The following is a 19,149-nucleotide window of genomic DNA, read 5'->3' on the forward strand; positions in this document are numbered from 1 at the left end:
TGCTCATGTCAATTTGTATCACTTGTCATTACCTCCTGGGAGGATCCTCAGGACATGTCCAACATTTTACGAAGTGCTGGCACAGCCCCTATTCCAGCCTCAAATAAGCCCTCCAGTTGTGGTAGAAACACGAATGCAAAGAAATCCTAAAAACCCACAGTACACATGAAGGGCCTTCCCTCTCCCAAGTAATTTCAGACAGACAGCTAGGTCATGCCCTTGCCCTCTCTTTTCAGCTGGGAGGAAGACCTTGAGATGCAGGATACAACAGCAGAAGGGGCAAATAGGTCATTACCAGCAAGGTGCACGGGTGTGGGAGTGGTGTCCACACCTTCCCTGTGGAAAGCTGGAACATGAGGAAGGCAAGGAGTCTTGAGGTGGACACAGCTGGCTGTTGCTCCCCAACTCTTGCACCGGGATCTCTGTGCAAGTGAAGCTTTTGCAGCCAGCTACTGTTTCCATACCAGCGTCATGGCATGCAGGTGCTTTGGTCCTTGCTTTCGTATTGCTCACACCCCAGAGGAAAAAGGCAGCTGTTTTCCTGAATGAAGTGTTGTGGGGCTGCATCTGTGTTGTTCGTCTGATCTTTTTGACCTTTCTTCTTTTGCCTTCATCCTCCACCCAGGAGGCCAGGGCATGAGAGGGGTGTCAATAGGCACAGTGCTGTTGCAGTGTGATGTATCACAGGGAGGATGTCCCCACTGGGACGCCAAGCTCAAGGCTGTTCAGAAGTTAGTTCATTTGCCTTTTATTTGGCTTTTCTAACAGTGAGAAACAAGGAGTGCAGCTAGTGGGTCTGCTTCTGCCACAGAAAGGGGAGGGCTAGCAGTGGTCGCTCCTGGGAGCTCCATGGGGCATGAGGGGCCTTGCAGGGAGAGGCTGCCTCCCCTTCCAGGTGCGAATGCAGCTCTCATCACCACAGCCGTGGCCTTGGTTGCAACTAGCCACTTGGCTCTGCAGCCTCGGCAAAGCAGTGATGGGTCATTTTCTAGGTCTGGCCATCAACTCCCCTCAGCAGCTGCCTGGTTTGCCTGTGCCCTACAATGACTACAGAAGAAAATGCCCGGGACCAGGAGGGAAAGCATCCAAACCCAAGCTGACACAGCTTATTTCTCCTTGGCAGCACCACTGCCAGGGAGCAGCCCTCTGGATTCAAAGCTAATGAAAGGATGGGGCTGGCAAAAGGACTCTCTGTTGCTTGCATTTCTTTAGAAAAGCCTTGTCTGTTGTGCCACCAGTCTTGGGGCAAGGGCCTTTGAGGGAAGAAGGGCAGAGCTACAAAAATTTGACTCTGGTCTGGACAAGAGGAAGAAAGCTGGCCACAGTCTATTTGTTGGGTTTTTTTCTTAAGACATATAAGACAGAAAACAATGTACAATTTTATACAGCAGGGATGTGCAGCCATGGAGGCCCATACATGCCCATGGGGTGTCCATCCAGCTTATGATTGTTGGGGTCAGCCTGGACCAGTCCACCTTTAACTTGCTGAAACAGAGAGTAAAAACAATTAAAACATTGCAGTTGACCTTCATGCAAGGTCCCCACAGATTATGTAGGGCTACTGACTTCAGTGGGATTTAGGTACCCTATATAACTTTGGGAAGCTGGGCTTGAGGATGTCCCCAGATGCTGTAGCTCAGAGTCCCTCTTCCAAGCACTGTGTCTGACTTAAAGCTATTGATTACTGGGGGGTGGGGGTGGGGGTGTGGTATATCAAGTCATCTAGCAACAAAAACTACATGTTCCTCAGGCTTCTTCTAGCTCTAGCTGTCAAGCAAAACTATCTTCTTCAAACGCATGTAAACTAAAACCATTTTGTTACCAAAGAACAGGCAAACCCTCCTCCTTCTTGCTTGAAGCATTTACAGTCCTTTGTTTAAAAATGCACCAGTGGTGAGCTAGACTGCAGGAGCAAGCCTGCTCTCCAAAATGGCAAAATGTCATGCCTAACTGACTTCTCCAAAACACACAGAAAAGAAGACAGAAATTGCAGTTCTGGGCTGGGAAAGGTGGAGGAGGGAAGTGGCTCTGCCAGGCAAAGCAGACAGAGCGGCCACACAGAAACTGGTAAATATGGGAGACTCCCAGTTCCCGAAGCTGGACTCGTACATTGTGACCAGGGTGAGATAGAGGGGCACCCCTGCAGTCATTCCTGTCACCTCAGTCTCCTCTGGAAAGGAGATGTGGCATCCTGCAGGTGGGTCCCTAGTCTGCATGATGCGGGGGCCAGGACACTGGTATCTCTTCCGACACAGCCCCAAGTAGCCCCACACCACAGTAGTGCTCAGATCAGGACTGGGAGGACTATTGGGATGATGCGTGGGCCAAAAAATGAAGGAACTGAACTAATGGAAATTGCAGATCCATTTCTGTTTGACAGGATTTGAAATGTTTCTTTTTTTACCAGTTTTATTTTTATATCCTTCCTAAGACTTATTAAATTAGTTTAAAAACATAACTGTTAATCATCAGATACCCACATTTCCAGGTTAAAAAAATAGTCATATTTTTCAGAAAGTGAAACTAGACATGATTTAGATATTGACCAGTATATACCCACTTGCTAGAACTATTGCTCATAGCATGGCAAACAGAAAACACGGAATTATTTTAAAGTTGAAAATTTTTGCTGCTATGTTTCATGTCAAAAAAAAAAAAAAAAAGGACAATATTGTGCTGAGAGCATTTATTATTGAATCATTCGAACATCTGGAGGCACCAAAGCCATTTCAAAATCAAAACCAAGCTAGATGGAGGGGGGGGGGCGGGGGGGGGAAGCCAAGTAAGAAAACACTTCTTACTAAGCCTAAATGCTGTAAATGATGAAAAACTCGTTGGCGATCGGCGCTGTGTGGATGCTACCCCGGAAAGCCCAGCCGTGTTTTACCAGCCCGCCCTTCACAAAACACCGGCGGTGGAAACACCCGCGTTTCCCAGACGTGTGCGCGGAGCCCCCCGACTGCTGGGGCCGAGCTGAGGGGGAAATGCCCTTCCCGTGCCGCGCCCCCTCCCCAGCCGGGGTGCGGGACCACCTGCCCGGCGCGGCGCTGGGCGGCCCGCGGGCGCGCCCAGGTGGCCGTGCGGAGGGCGCCGCCCGGTGGCGCAGCGCGGGCACTGCAGGCCCGGCGGGCCCCGCGGGGGGGCCGGGGCTGGCCGCCTCCCCGGCGCCGGACAAAGGGAACGGGAAAGGCGGGGGGTGAAGTGACGGGCGGTAGCTCCGCACGGGGAGTTTCGGCACGGTCGGACGCAGAGGGTGTATCTGCGTATTCCCACAAGGTGCCAAGGGGTGGTCAGGGCTGGGGGAGGGGCAGAGGGTCGTGTCTACAAGGGGGGCTCGGCTCGCTGGGGCCCAAGCTGAGACTGCAGCACCCGAAATCCAGGCCTGGGAGGGGACATTGTGGTACCCTGTGAGTCGACCAACAAACCCCCTCCAGAGCAGTGAGGACCCCACGTTACAGAGGATCTCACTGGGCTAAGAACCCGGTGGAACTAAATGAAAATTCCTCTCCTTTTTTTTATCATGCCGGATAATACAAGGATTGGGAATGAGGATGTTTATAAGGAGCCTTGTTTTGTAAACCAGGGGACTAGCGGCCCATTATGTTGTGCTGCAGCTGGTATTTACAGTGGCTATTTAAAGAAGTATTTCAGTAAGAGACCAAGAGGGGCCAGAGACAGTAGGATGCAGTGCAAGGCCCTGTTCCCAGCTTGCCTAGAGGACTGGGGCAGGCAAGTCCCCCTCTCCAGCCCCTTGTGTCCCCTATCTGTCTCCACTGTGCCCCCCTTGCCGCTCCTGACATGCCGGAGGGGCATCTAGCACAGGGGGACATCCATCTAGGCAGTGCCATCGTGCAGATGATAATAGGAATAACGCTAACAGATGGCAGGTCTGAAGGGGAGCTGCTGCCACCGATGCAGGCTGGCGGACCAACGGTCCCGCTCTGGCAGCTGGAACAATGGTAGGGCAAATGAAACATGAACAATTTCCTCCCCACCAGCAAAGAAAATAGCTCCGGGGAGAACCCAGGGACAATAATTGTCAGCCTCCTCTAGGTATCATGGGAACAGAAGTCATTCAGTAATCCTGGAGTAAACAACAGCTTCTTATTTTTAATACAGAATAAAACCCCAAGAATCTAAGAGAGGGTACTGTGCAATTGCTGAATTAGCTGCTCCAGTGCCCACCCCCTCCTGACCTTTCACTGAAAATCACTGAAGTGAGGCATGCAGGAGTTTTACTGTAACTGAAATGGGCTCATAACAGAGGGTGAATCTCTTGTCACAGAACATTGCAGACAGGACAAATGCTTCACATTCTTCCTGCTCCTGTCTTTGCAGAAGATGCTGATCACTAGAGCAGCGAATTTTCTCCCAGCTCCAGCCCCTCTCTTGGGACTTGGCCAGGTCTCTCTGTCTCCAGATGCTTTTTTTTTTTTTTTTTTTCTTTTTAGCAATGGTTAAAATATGCTGCAGCCTTGCAGCATGTGCTTCAGGCCCACCAGTGTGCCCCCAGAAACTTTTGGATGCAGCAAGCAGGGTTGATACCGGCATTCACAACGATGTAATGGGTTGTCTCCACTAATATCCAAAGGGCTAGACCAATGCAGAAGCCAGGTAAACCTCAATGGAGTAAAAATCCTGTAAATACTTGTTGGTAATTCATAATAATATACCCATGACTGGTGCTATTTAGTTCAGTGGGACTATTCCTCGCAGAAGGAAGTGTGTCAGACTAGCAGAATAGCTTTACTCAGGCTTTCCAACAGCAGCTAATTATGGATACAAAGGGAATTATAAAAGAATAGGGTAGACATACCTCCCTGATGTGTTTTCCAAGTTTCCAGTAACATCCCATCCCAGGCACAGTACCTGGCTTTTTGGCTGCCAATACAGGGAATATCTTTTTACCTCCTGAGGAATTCAGCAGATACACCTGTCCTCATTCCAGCAGGTACCAGGACTCCCTCTGAGCAGGGGTCTTAAGCTCAGCTATGACCGTTTTCTGCCATGGGCTTTACTTCACTTATACTTGCAGATTAGCCTGTTTAAGAGGTTTCTCTGAAATACAGGGGTTTTATATGGATGATGCAGTAAATATATGGCTAGCAGCTTTGCCTATCTGCAGTAACCCACTAAGCAATATGCCTCTGGCTCTGGTGTAAGAAAACTGTCGTGAACACACACATTGTAATGAACACAGCTGCTGTCTAAAAAGGAAAAAAAAAAAAAAAAAAAAGCGCTAGATATTTATATCCAGGGCTCGGAAAGCAATTGCTTTTCATACCCCACAGCCCAGCACAGGCATACACGAAGACAAGTTAATGAGAGGCCTGCTCAGCCCTTATCACCCTTTTTCTTTTCCTTTCTCTTCCTCAGTCCTTGCTCCCCCCTGCCTCTGCCAGTAAAACCCCGCTCTCATTTCCTCAGGCACAGATGCAGCAGAAATAACACAGATAGGAAGCATGTTTTCCTCCGCTAGATCACTCGCACCCAGAAGCCTCGCTCCAAAATGAATTCTCCAGCCAGTATCTCTCATCCAAACTCAGCAGTGGAAAAAGCCCCGGAGGGGGACATGAAGCACAGGTGATCTCTCTAAACCCCATTTTTCCTCTCAATCTAATTCAGAGGGCAGCAAAAAAGTCTGCACATTCCTGTAATGGCAGGTAATAACTAGAAAGCCTCTGGCATTTCTTGGAGAAAGACCTGAATATATTTTGCCAGAAAGGTTGGTTGAACACTGTTGCAGCTTCGTAACCCTTCATTTCTGTACAAAAGGCCTTGAAATTGTTAAGGTCTAAGGAGAGAGTGGAGAGATGGGGAGTGGGGTGGTCTGGCTTGTGATGTGAGGAGCAGTTAGCTTGCCCAGGACTGTGGCACATCTCGTCCCTGTGATGGGGAGGATTTTGTTTCCATAGCAGCAACGGTGTGATTTCCAACCCCAGCCCCCCACGCCCCGGACTCGTATTCCACAATTGCACAGGAGTTATATTTCACCCCAAGGCTTTCATTTTCCTGCTGCACTGTTTTGCCATGCTCCGGCAGGTCTGCCTTTTGCTGACGCCCGTTTGGGGAGCGAGAGAAGGCCCTGGGGATGCCGTGCAAGCATCGCTCTCGCCTCCCTCTTCCTTTTAACACCACTCCACAAAAGACACAGTGTTCCCTGTCCCCAACTGACTCGTCTTCACCGAGGTCCCCCTTTCCTTGCTTGTCTCCAGCAATCAGCTCACGCATGCCTGGCTTTCCATAACAGAGCAGAACTGTGTGCAAGTGCCAGGCACCCGCACAAAGCCGAAGCGCTGCCCGCGGAGGAAATGTCAATACAGGAACACCAGGCTATTTACAAAACCCCTCTTTATCCTGTGATGGAGATGCATGTAGCTGTGAAAGCAGTTGTACCTGCAAATACTCCTGTTTTGATTTTACCCACATGAAATGTAGGGAGCCTCTTGTTTCTCTTGTTGCAGAGAAGGACTTCTTTCTGCCAACACAAAAGAGAAGAAAACATGCTCAGAAATAGGGTGGTGTAACTGCAAACCACACCAGCTATTCTGGGGACTCGTAGGAGGATCTGGAAAGCAAAGCCAATTCATTTTTGCAGCTGAACTGTCTTCAAAACAAGTGCTCCTTTAGTTTTACACATTTGACATTTGTCTGCTTCAGAATCAACGGGCCAAACTCTATTCTTATTAATACCATAAAATGCTTTCTGCCTCAGCAGGAGTCCACACAGAGGAGGCCAAATTCTCCCTGATTTTGGCAGGTTTCCCAAGATATGGGTGCACGGTATGTTGTGCATGTGTGTTGCTGCTACCTGTGCTCTGGGAGACCCCAACCCATGTATCCAGGGCAGACGCACCCTGAGGAGTCCTGCTGGTAGGTGGCATGGGGGAGCTGGGGCCCAGTGTCGGGCAGCTGCCGTCCCTGGCTTTTAGATCACAGCTGGCACTGATCCTACCAACGGAGAGGCTGCCAGGCTGAGCTAAGGCATACGCTTTTTGGTGCAGGCTAACCATGTAGGGAGCCCAAGACAACATGGTGCTTTGGCCTCTCATGGAGGTCTCAGCCCATCCACCAGTGGGAAGCACACGGTTTGGCATCCACCTATGCTGAAATACTGGTCAAGATTATTCCCACTGCTCCTACCAGCTTGTTCCAGCACTTCAAGCAAGTTAACTTCTCTTTGCCTGGGAGAAAGGGAGTTCATTTATTGGTGTAAAGGTGCTTTTTCACCACTCAGAGGTGTTAGTTATAGTCACTAATGTTTCTAAGCACCTTAACAGAAGTGGTTTTATCATTACTTTTAGTAATACGATTGGACTGATGTGGTAGAAGAGCCCCAAAGGCTACACTCACAAATCAAGACCACCTCATGGCAAGCAACGCTAAGATAAATTTGACCACAAAAATCCCATTAATTTCCATATGTCACTGAATTCTTCAGCCGTCTTGCAAGAGCCTTTCACTGGAGTGCAACATCTGTTCTGGCTCAGGAAGATGGTAGTAAACATCACATTTTAATTAAAACTGTGTGTACAGTTGTGGGAGACATACCAGTACCTCCTAGAAAAAAAAGAATCTTAATGGCTTTACTCCCAGGTGCTGACAAGAAATGCCTGTTACTGTCATTGTCTTGGTGAATGCCAAGTCTCTGTTTCTCTGAGTTACAATGGCCTTCAGAGGAAAGGCAATAAAAGAAGTCTGCCCCCTCTTGGCAGAGTGTCCCTTGGCTGCAGAAAATAACCTTTCCCTTACAACCAGCTTGATAAGAAAGCCCTTTACATGGTATTTCAGAGGTAACAGATGTAGGTCGCACGTTCAGCATGGTGTCTGTTAGGTGCTTACACTCTACCCTCCTTTTCACTACCGCTGGAGCCATCTCTCAAAATATAATGATTTTTTTTCAACCACATACAAATCAGGGTGATCTTTCTACATTAGCTATTATGTCAGGCTCACAAATTAATTGCAATGGAAATATTTATTATGCTCAGTTTCGCTTTCTTGCAGACCTGGTGGCAGGACTAACATAGTGATCATCTCATTTGAATACAAACATAACAGCTTCAAGAACCTGTTTTCAGCATTTGACCCTCATTTGGGCACTGCAAGTTTCCCAAAAAATAGAATTGCATGAGAACTCTGTTCTAAAATTCTTGTTTGAATGAGACTGAAACCAAACTGGAAACTCCTCAGAGGATGCACAAGCTCACTCAAATTGTTAAAACATCAGTTTTAGATGAATTCACTCAATAAAAGGACCTTTGCAGAGCCCTTCATGGCCTATCATGATATAGATACAAAAAAATGAATATTCAGAATCCGTGAGAATATCAGTTTCACTGAGCATCTGCTGAAGGCTTCAGTGGTTCCCACAACCCACCAAAGTTCCTCTGAGGCCAAGCAGCCTGTCAGTTCTGGATGCCCAATGCTGAAACATCTTATTGGGAGGTGAAATAGGTGCTGTTCTTCTTATCTAAATGCACTTGTCTGCCATGTAGATGCCCACACCTGAACTAAGATGCCTTTTGTAGCCAATGGAAAGAAACAGGCTGTTCTAGGTACAACTTGTCAAACCTAAATAGCTTAGGATCAAAATGAGTAGCACCCAATTTCTCTCTACTGACTATGAAGGAGGTATTGGTTGATGAAATAAATTGGAAATATCAGTATTTCATCTCTCTGAAGTCAAGGGGTCACAGAATGATTTAGGCTAGTCTGAGCCCTACTCAGTACAGGGCTAACTGCTGTGGTCCTTGCCCAGTTGAGCTTTGAAATATCCATGGCTGGAGATATCATTGCCTCGCTGGGCAACTCCCTCACTGAGAAGAAAAAAAAAAAATACTTCCAGGCAATCAGAATTTCCCTTGATATAACTGCTAACTGCTGTCCCTTGTCCCTTCACTGTGCAGCATGAGATTCTTTCACTTGGGGTTAGCCTGGCTCTGCCTTTCTTTATAATCTTCCATTAAGGAGGGCTCTAGAGGCGAGAGCAAATCCTATTCTTGGTTCCCTCGTCATGGGGCAATGATCATTTGTGTATTCTGTGAAAACTCAGCAAAACCCAACATGTTTCAAGTTAAATACTGCATGCTCAAATGCTGAGATTTCCCAGAAGAGCTTTTTTCTCCATCAGAAATTTTATATGTAGCACTAGTGGGAAGATTTACACTAGGCCACTAATTTATTTTCTGGTTTGGGTTCATCCTTCCTTTGATAGCTGAGCTGGATTTACACCTCTTGGTATAATCTGATGTTGGTACAAGCATGTGTTTTGATGTTGGAGGCACAGCACAAAGGCTGTGCGACGATTCAGGAAATAACTTTTTCCTTGTAGGTCTTTCAGTCTATATAAAGCTCAGCATAACTGAGTACAAAGCAGATAGAAAGAGCATGTAGGTCACAACTGCACGGCTGTGTGACTGTGTAATGAATCTTGTGAATGTACTAAGGTTTTAAGTTACAGCCTGTTTTGATTACCTCCATTTCTTTTCTTCTTCTAGCAGTTTTGTGATCTGCTTGTTGTTTTAAAGAAAATTAATAAAGAATTAAAAACAAGGCAAAACTCATCCTATTTTATTCTTGTTAGTGTTACATAACTTAGTATGATAGTACAGTAAGTCAGCTCTACAAGATAAATATCAAAAAGCTGATATTCAATCAATTTTTGTTTTGTTATGAACAGTGGTGACACAAATGCTGACCACAATTAAGAGTTCATTCTGGAGCCATTGTGCCTTTGCTGAAGGCAAATGAATGATGACATAGCCTCACATTCAGGGAAGTCCAGAATTTCAAAAAGGAAGAGGACAGAATTAATCAAAAACTCAGGAGCTCTGTGATTTGTGTTGTGTAAGCCTAGGCATATAATTTCATAGGGGTTTATTTTGAAAAGAAAATTGAAGCTGCATAAATATGTAAATGAGACATCCAAGAATGAGCAAGTGGGAGAAATATTATTGCTATTTGTCTGGCTGGCCTGATATATATATATATATATATATATATATATTAACAAAAACAAGCTTGGAGTTGTGCATGGCTCTTGTGTGCATTTTTAAACACAGATGCATAGCTGAAAGTGTGTGCCTATGCATGTAAATAAGTGATAAAAATATGGATGGAAGCATATGAATTCAAATGAGTTGGCAACTCTATTCAAAGAACAGAGAAATCTTATGTTCCATGATTTCCTTTAAACTCCAAGAATCTTTATTCCTGGACTTGTCTGCATATTCTCAAGCACAAAACAAACTCTTATGAGATACTGGAGACCTTCAACTTCATTGCTATGTTTCACATTTTCTGGCAATAATTCTGTGCACTCTATCAAGATATTTCCCACGAGAGACTTTCATATACTGATCTTACCACCATATTCTTCCACAACACTATTCTTGTTTTTATTCAGGATTAATTTCTTGTATTAAGAAACTACAGCAATCAGTACAGAGAGAGCTTGGCCTCTTGCAGATGTCCCCCTACAGACTGATAAAATTACAGTTTTTCCAGGTCCAGCTCATGGAGCACCCTTCAAAGTCTAGGTCTAGTGTCTAGGTCTAGTTCCCAGTGTAGTGGCTTGAAATGTACCATCAGCATCACCAGTAAAAACCAGTACCATCTCAGTTTATACTGGATATGCTGAAAAAAAATAGAAATTGATCCTAGATTATGGAGTATGAAGGCTGTGACGCACATCATTAAAGACAGAAACAAAAACAGAGAAGCTATTGGAGATTTCTGTGTTATCACTTCCTAGAAAAAAAATAAGCACTTTGAAAATATTAAGGAAATGTAACAGAGTGATGTGCTAGAGTTTCTGGTAAGAAAAGATCAGAAACATTGGCAATGCTCAACTGTGAATAATTGTTACTGTCAGTTCTGCAGGCCAAAATGTGAAAACAGGCATGTACAGGGACACTGAAGGACTAATTGGTCTAATTTGTCTTAACAGATAGGAATACTGAGGACACTGTAAAATGAAAATGGAACAAACATCACAGTACTTTACTCTCAGACAAAGAAGTACATTGAATTGGAAGCTAAATATTGACCTAGACATGCAGGTGATAGGAACTGAAGAAAGCTACTTTCATTAAATTAACTGAAGCAATATTAAATGGAGCAATTTCCCATGTAGTTCCAGCACAGCAGTCCCACATTATAACTGATAAACCAGGGTAAGCTTTCATCAGAATCTCATCTCTAATAGTCATCTCAGTCTGTGAATCCTCCTGGATAACCTCTGAGGGCAGAAAAGTGTTAAAAAAGGATCTTAGTTTGCTCCTTCTCCCATAGGTTACTAGCCAAACTCAGGAAGATAGTATTCAGAAGTGGCATTAATCTTTTAAGCCACACTTCATTTTTCAGCTTTCCCTCTCCTCACCTTTTGCAAGTCCTCATGGCCATCAGTCTAATTAGGTCTCCCACAGGACGTGCTGAACTCCCATCTTCAACCAATGCGCCAAAGAACTTCAGAGTATACAGCCTGTATGGCAGGTTAAAGACCAGACCCTGGCTGACTTAATCATAAAGCTTTGCAGTCAAGATGAACTACTAGCCTTCGATCCAATATAGTTCCGGTTTTCCCCATTTAGTACAACGCATGCCATATTTGCACCCCCTACCCAAGGGGTCACACCGAGTCTCTATGTTTCCTATAGAAGGAGGCAGCACTGGGCAAGCCTGGGTACTGTAAGAGTGTATGCTGCCCTCCAAGTTTGACCAGAATACATTTTACTGCCAACCCTTTTTGGATCAAGTGTACACTACTGCTCTCTTCCATTTCTTGCATTAAGATGAGGCTCTGCATGGAGGGAGAAAGGAAACGGCCCTTTGCGTCCTGCAGTCTTTGTAAACCCATAAGGGAACAATGCACAGCGCTGTCCTTCTCCTGTCCTCAGGCCACCATTAGGCTTTTGGCCAACAAGACTCCATCCTCCCCCTGTTTTTATGGGAGGTGTTGTGCTCTCTATAAACAAAGTGAATTTTATACTCCAAATTATCTGGGATTATTCACTTCAATATTTAAACATACTCTCTTTGGTAATGTTTTTAGTCTTTATATTCTTGTTTCCACAAGCTTTTATTCATTTTTTGTTGGCACTTAATTCTCCCATCAAGAGCATTTTGAACTCATGTCCATAACCACACTTCCAGTTCCCAAGCAGCAGGGAAAGGTAATTCACACTCCTCCAGTCAAAGGACTAATCTGATTAATCACAGCTGATCAGTGAATTTAAAACACAAACAATGACCTCCACAAAACATTTGCTGAGTAGTTTAAATACTCTCCAACTAAAAACACACCTACGTAAACTGAAATCTACAAACAGAAGAAAAAATGCTACAGTAATTTTAAATTGTTCCCTCTGCTCACTTCGTAAATAAATAAGAATAAAAATGCTGCTTCCCACAACAGATAAGACAGGAAGTAGGAAACAGTCCAAAATTTCCTGAGATGGTCTGTAGAAACTGCATACTCAGACAGAATTTGAGAACAAAATGGTCAAAGCTAGGTTTACTTTGTTCAGATTATTTGTGAAAACAGTAACTCAGAATGCAATTACTACATTATTGCAACACTGATTTTTACTGAAACAAAAGGCCTTACCTATGGCTGGAAATTGTGACTGCTTATAGAAGAAATTTTTTATAGCCTGCTTCTTGCTAGAACAAAAATGTATCCCGACATTCCTATTCATTAAAAAAGTGTGCACTTCACATGGTGGGTCTTCTAACAGCAGCCAGAGCCAGTCTAAAACCATGTAAGAGCATTTACAGTATCCAAATGTATACAGCTATAACTCTGGAGAGGCATGAGGCTCACAAGCTCTTGCAACACAGCCCCAAACCAGTTCTGTGTCCCACGACTCATGAAAAGGGTTATTTCATTGCAGGTGCTGTGCTTTCGGAATGCCCTATGACAGACCCAAACTCAGCTGCAGATGCCACCCAAACACATCTTAGGCAAAGCCGTGGGATTGCCATTATTTGGGTATCTCTGAGAAATCTCGCCCTCTCCTTCCTCAGCTTTGAGAACATCTGGTATTTGTTTTACAGCTCTGAAATTTTAGGATGGTGCTTTCAGGGCCTGGAAGTTTGGCACAGCCCTACAGGCCTCCTGGTCTGTAGATTTTATATATCTAGAAGAGGATCCTTTCAGATCTTACTGTCTTTACTAGTGGCGGCACCCACAAAGAAGAATTAAACAACTGTAAATTCACAGATTAGAAGTTTTTCCTTAATACTTCCTTATGAGAAGTGTGGTAATAACAGGATATTCAGCTGACCACTCCAAATCTTGAAGGATCTGCTAGTACCAGGATGTCTGATCCTCCACCCAAGAGCTAGGTAGGATCAAGGATACCAGAAATTTCTATTGCTCCAAAAGAAGCAGTGCTCAAGATGCTTGGCAACTTCCCATTGGGCAGACTAGAGCAAAATATACAGTAGATGCTGTGCAAAAAAATCTACTTTGACCTATTCCATGTGTTTCTAGCAGAACCCAAGGTAACTGGTTCATTCTGCTTCATGATCTACCTCTTCTCAGCATTGCAGCCTGCCCGAAGGTCTTAGGTGGCAGCCATATAGCAAGGAGTAGTTTCACCATAGTTAGCAACCTTGTCCTCTCTGCCCTCCTAGGATTTACCAGGAGGTAAATCTGTCTTGTCCACTGGGAAAATACTTCTGCTATAGTAATTAGTATGGCTGAAAGTAGAAACATCTATGGTAAGTATTCACACAGGAGGGCACTTCTCCCTTTTAGTCAAGATGGTCGGGTGGGGCCCCATAGCAGCAGGCAGCCTGGACTTCTAAGCAAGAAATTTGGGATTTGCTCCATAACAAACAAGAAAAGATTCTTCAAAAAATTTAAATTCTCAGCTCTTGAGCCAAACATACATGCCATTTATTCTCACAGCTAGCTTCAGAGAAATATTATGATAGAAAATCTTCCAAGTCTGCAGAATTGGGCTGTTAGCCAAGCTGAGTGAAATTTCAAAAAGCAGCTTCTCTTCCATATTTTCAGTCCAGAAATACAGCTGCAGTGGGTGAGGGCAGATGTGTCCGTCACTGCAATTATTCTGGACCCAGTGAGGTCCCAGAGTCCTGCATGTAGAAAATATATACAGTGGTCATTATCTGCCTCCCACAATTAACTGTGGTCCTCCACCTGCTTGCATAGATTGGAAGCTTGTGAGTGCACGGTATGTCTATAGAAGGGTTTAATTAGGGATGAAGAGAGAGGAGAACTAGGACATGTCTGTAAGCATTCAATACTCCAACCTTTCCAGGTTCGGGGAAAATTCCTGACCGCACTAAGAAGCCTTGACAGCTTTAGCAACTGCAGCAAATAACTACAGATAGGAAGATGCTTGGCAGCACTTGGCAGCATTGTCTCTGCTTGGACAATGTGGTATAGGGGGCCATGTTTCCACATGGATAAACTCTTCTTGCACTAAATCTTTAATGAGCAGGTGTAGAAATGTCTTCATCGTCACAGTGCTGTCTTTTTCTGCCTCTTCAATCCAACAGTGTCTCACCATGGATATCTGTTTCAGGCTAGTTGCATACCAAAGGAGATTTTTGTTCCCTGCTTCTGTTTGTTTATAACAGCCTCCAAGACTGCTGCAGAGCCAAGGAATGACTGGCTGTTTTTTCAGCCTCAGATATTGGCTCCGTAGAAAGTGGTTCATCATTAGCCTGAGCACTCTTTAACTCACTTGCTAAAAGGAATGCTGCTGTATCCCTCTTTTCTGATACCTTTTATTACAGTGAGCAAATAGCCTCACTCTATTGTTCCAGCTTCAGCCCAGTTTACTGGGGATAAATCAGTACACACAAAGACATCCAGTCCTGATGCATATATAATTCAAGGGATGAATATTCGGTTTCACACATTGTTAAACTCCCCTCCCCCCTCTGCAAAAACTGTGAAATTATTTCCATATTTTAGTTTTCTTGTGTCAGCTTTCCAACATCAGATTTTTAAAAAGTTTTTGCTTAAGTTAAAAATGTTCTCCTTCCATAAATCCTTCGTCAGCCTCAAAAATACCAACTATTTTTCACTTTCTCGGTTAAGCCTCCTTCATGAAGATTGCTTCTGGAACGATGTGATGGATTATGAGTTCCTGCTAGGAAGCCTAAAATAAATCCTAATTGAAGTGCAATAGACTATGACTCTTGGAAAAAAAAAAGGAATAGAGGGAGACCAAGGTTATTCAATTAAGGCTGCTTCAAGTGTTTTTTGTGCCGAGAAGGACAACTTTGCAAGCCTACCAGAATAAAAAAGTCTCTCTACAAAGTTCAAATGTCACTCTCCTAAAAGAGCATGTAAGTGAAAAATGGAAAACTGATTATCACCTAATTGACATTAATAGGGCAGAGTTAAGAGCTTTAAAGATCATCTTAGGAAAGACTAATGGAGCTAAATATCACATGTAAAACTTAGCTAAACATTTACCAAAGGGAACATAACAATCTACAATCTATGAAGGAAATATTTACTGAAGAAATAAGAGGATTGGCTCATGCAGATAGATATACATAAATAGTACGATGAGCTCTGTGGAAGACAGGCTCTCTCTTTGCAGCATGAACTGAGATTTCAATATTTGTTTTAATTTGCCATGGCACTTCTTAAGTTTTAAATGGTTTATTTCAGATTGCTCTTAATATTTAAAACAGGAAATGAGGAGTTGTTCTGAAAGATGGATTGAAATGTGTCATCCTGAAGATGTTGAAACTAACCATTAGCTTTGTCTGAATCTTTACCCTTTCTCCTACAAGGACATTTTAGCTCGAGCAGTCTGATTCCCCCATTTTGCGGCACCTGCGTTTTCTGGCAGACTTTTGTGTTAAATTGTAATATAAACTAATGAAGAGAAGTCAGCTGAATTTTTTGCTTCCTGGCCAATGTATATGCAGTCGGTCTCTTAAGAAGCCACTCTTAAAGGAAATTACAGAAATATAATTCTACACCAGACAAGACTCTAAAACCCAAACCATGTTGCTCTGATGAAGACATGTACTAGATAAGGAGAGTGTGTGAAGTTATCTTTAACTTTCCCAACCTTGTGAAAAGCAAAAAACTGCTACTGATTTACAGCCCCTAAAATCTCAAGTAAATGCAGGGCTGCTTAGGAGGTTTTTCTCAAAATATCTCACCATTGCAGCATAACGTTTTTATCACACTGTCATTTATGCCAGCACCAGATAGGCTGAAGAAATGCTACAATGTAAACATCACTATCAAGTCTACATCTGTGTTTCTGACATTGCTAGCACAGAGTTATGTGAGCTGGGATGTTTTAGTGCTTGAGAAACTTGACGATTAAAGTTGTAGGGTAATTGAGGGAACTGAGGAAGATCTAAGCATCAATTATAGCAACAAACCTATAGGAGCCTTTCTAACGAGCTTCTTGCTCTCCTCACTTTTCATGTTCTGAACGCTTTTTATGGGGATGATATAAAGAAGCAAAGAGTCAGAACAAAATTGTCTGCATAACCCTGTTTTATTTAATACTAATTTTATGAAGTACTTAATAAAAGCACCTATTAAAACCAACCAAAAGGGTTGGAGACCTGTCACAATTTGGTTTCTACAACTGAGGGTTTTGTGATTCATTCTTGTGCAGCAAAATCAAGCTCACAGCTTTCAAACAAAGAAAACCAAGTAGAACAGAAATGCTTTCCTTTGGCAACAGTGTATGCTTGAATATTCCTTTAGGATAGATCTCAGTGCCTCAAAGAGAAATGCTAAGACATTCACTTCAGATATGCAGGGCTTTCTATAGCTGTCATTGATAAAATCACTTTGAACTGAAACATCTGACCTGAACTAAGAATTGCTGCCTGAAGATATTGCATCACATGAGAAAAAGTGAAATTATACCTCTTTAAATACAAACATTGCTTTCAACCTCCCTTATAAAACACTTACTCAGTTTTATGGTAGGTACTCCCCTAATTTTTTTGTTGCAACCTATTTATTTCAGATGTTCAGGCCTTTGGTACATGTAGAAGAGACACCACCAGAAAAACAAAGAGAGTAGATAGTAGTTGTGAATTACATTTGCACAAGAAGAGAGGAAATGAACACTTAAATAAAATCAAATGTGAAAATGAACACCCATCGTTTAGTCACATACTGATTTTTGTCTCAGATCTGTTTTCTGTTGCAGGAATCAAATGGAAATCCATGTGGTGTCCTTGCTCCCATGATTGTCAGAATTCAGGTTGCCCTGGGGACATGATGCCACAGTTGCAGAGGGGGAAGACTGAGACCTCAGTCCCTGTCCTCGGGGGACGGCACTGCTGAAATTCTTTTGTGGGCCTCATTTGACAGCCCACCGCCCCACCTCACTCCCCCATCCCCCACCCCTCAAGAGCTTACAGACATAGGGAGCAAGCAGTATTTGTAATGTGAGATGCTACTGCAAGTTAAATGCTTACTAACGAAAGATCAGAGGGATCACTTAAAAAAATTAGCTTCCTATTTCTCTACATGCCTTTGGGAAATACATAATCATGCTTTTTATCACCACAGCCACAGGCACTGTATATTTAAAGCAAGGAGAGCAACAAAATCTCTTAGTCTTATAAAAAGGTGTGACACTGGATAACAATTAGTAACATCCTGGATATAAGCTATACCCAATTAGGACAGTTCTTAAATCCACATACTTTTCTATCTGAATCATTCATCTGGAAACACTGGAGAGCATCTGCTGGAAATGGAAAGTAGAACAAGTCAGCCTTACAGGCAGAGCTTGCTGTCAGTCTTCGGAGGTACGTTAAACCCCTCAGCAGGTCAATACATTATTTCCTCTGTCACATATAGGATTTACAGCTCCTGTCAGTGCACTGTCCAGTTATATTGTTCCACTTTGGTACTCAGAGAACAAAAGCCTCGCACACATGACATCAAGGCGAGTGCACACGTACACCCCCTCTGAGCCTCTGGACAAATGAGTGCAGCTCATCTCCGTCTTTGCATCACCCAGCAGCAAATTGAGCATGGAGTGGAAATGAGGACAGCAATGAGGGAATCTAGGAAATATTGACTTCTTCACCATGTAGGCTGGAAATTAGGAGCTCTTGTAGAAACCTAAAGTGGGGATGGGTTGGAGGAAACTGATAAAGATCCTGTGCTGAGGACAAAAAATGTCATACTGCTGCTAAAATAAAAAAAAAGCATATGCACACAAAAGAAAGCAACACTGGTGCTGCTCTGCACGGAATGCCATCTGTTTCCTCCAACACCCTGCCACTGGATTCATGAACCTTGTAGGGCAACTGTGAGCAGTGGTGGACATAAATTCAGCAATGCATAAGAGATAAGCATGAGGGAAGTAAGATGAGAGGCAAAGACAACCACTTTGCAAACTATGTTACTGCTGGAGAAAGGAGACACCTTCCTGTCATTGAATGCTTGTAATTTGGGAGGAATAATACACTTTCTGTGAGTCAAGATGTGCCCAAATGTTTTGCTGAAGATCCAGGCCCAAGGCTTCCAAGTCTGCAGCTGCTCACAAATACAGCCATCAAATGCAGAACTCGGACCAAGCAACTGTCTAGCCCCCATCCTGTCTCCTTGGATTGTCAGTAGAAAGAGACTAGCAGTCACCAACAGAACCAACCTCTACAAATTTATGAAAAGCATTTTTTATCTAACTTCCTTAATATTCTTCGCCATACCTGTGGCAATAAATGCCTCAGTTTGGATAAACATTTCACTAATTATCTCAGGCTTTCATCTATGCCTCTGAAGTTGCACACTGCTTCCCCAGACACTGGAACCAGAACCAGTGTTGGAGCTGTCCTCTTTTACTGGAATAGTGAAGAAAGCCTTTCTGAGACATGTTTTGGTACACTCCATTCAAACATATAAATGTAAATGAAGAGGCCCATATTCAGAATCTACAATAATAACAAATGTTAACTGCACAATAATAGCTATCAAAAACAATATTCAGTGTGTTCATGCCTTGTGCTCTCCTCAGGGCATACCACAATCATAATTAATAGTGTTATTTAATAACAATAATAGGGCAAATGCAGTTTACAAATTCATGGGCAAGCTTAAGAAATGGAATCTGATCATTAGGTAGGTTCAGCTGAACAATTTATGAAGCACTTTAAGAGCTTCCC

General features: G+C 43.6%; 1 long non-coding RNA gene across 1 annotated transcript in view; it reads left to right on the forward strand.

Moving 5' to 3' along the window:
• The window catches only part of LOC308059184, a 47,961-nt gene extending 37,940 nt beyond the window's left edge, over positions 1-10,021 (forward strand). Inside the window, exon 2 of the long non-coding RNA XR_013926160.1 lies at positions 1-10,021. This exon is cut by the window's left edge and continues 33,076 nt beyond it. This is a non-coding gene — a long non-coding RNA (uncharacterized lncRNA).
• Positions 10,022-19,149: the final 9,128 nt, after the last annotated feature.

Source organism: Falco punctatus (assembly GCF_963210335.1).
Source record: "Falco punctatus genome assembly, chromosome: 2".
Classification (NCBI taxonomy): domain Eukaryota; kingdom Metazoa; phylum Chordata; class Aves; order Falconiformes; family Falconidae; genus Falco; species Falco punctatus.